We start from the raw sequence: 249 nt of genomic DNA, 5'->3' as shown, positions 1-249 counted from the left end.
AGAACTCCCGTTAATAGCAGACACGCGAGGAGGTTAAATCTGTCTCTTGGAGAAATATGATGGGGAGCGTCTAGGACAGTGATTCTTAACCTTTTTGGAGGTACCGAACCCCACCAGTTTCATATGTGCATTCACAGAACCCCTCTTTGGTGACATTTTTGTTTTTTAATCTAGAAACAAGTTTTTTACTGGTACACAAAATGAGCCGTGCATGAACATCACCTTGTTCAAAACCAACAAAATGGATAA

The sequence above is a fragment of the Oryzias melastigma genome, linkage group LG12 (genome assembly GCF_002922805.2).
Source record: "Oryzias melastigma strain HK-1 linkage group LG12, ASM292280v2, whole genome shotgun sequence".
Lineage (NCBI taxonomy): Eukaryota > Metazoa > Chordata > Actinopteri > Beloniformes > Adrianichthyidae > Oryzias > Oryzias melastigma.
The sequence above is the reverse complement of the archived record's forward strand: the minus strand, read 5'-3'. Positions refer to the sequence as shown.